This window comes from Sebastes umbrosus, chromosome 1, assembly GCF_015220745.1.
Source record: "Sebastes umbrosus isolate fSebUmb1 chromosome 1, fSebUmb1.pri, whole genome shotgun sequence".
Lineage (NCBI taxonomy): Eukaryota > Metazoa > Chordata > Actinopteri > Perciformes > Sebastidae > Sebastes > Sebastes umbrosus.
Window position 1 is genome coordinate 17,238,617 of NC_051269.1, and position 302 is coordinate 17,238,918.

The window sequence follows — 302 nt, forward strand, 5'->3', positions numbered from 1 at the left end:
TGAAATAAACCGTTAACGTCACACTAAATTTGAAATAAACCGTTAACGTCACACTGAATTTGAAATAAACCGTTAACGTCTCACTACATTTGAAATAAACCGTTAAGGTCTCACTACATTTGAAATAAACCGTTAACGTCTCACTACATTTGAAATAAACCGTTAACGTCACACTACATTTGAAATAAATCGTTAACATCACACTACATTTGAAATAAACCGTTAACGTCACACTGAATTTGAAATAAACCGTTAACGTCTCACTACATTTGAAATAAATCGTTAACGTCACACTGAATTTG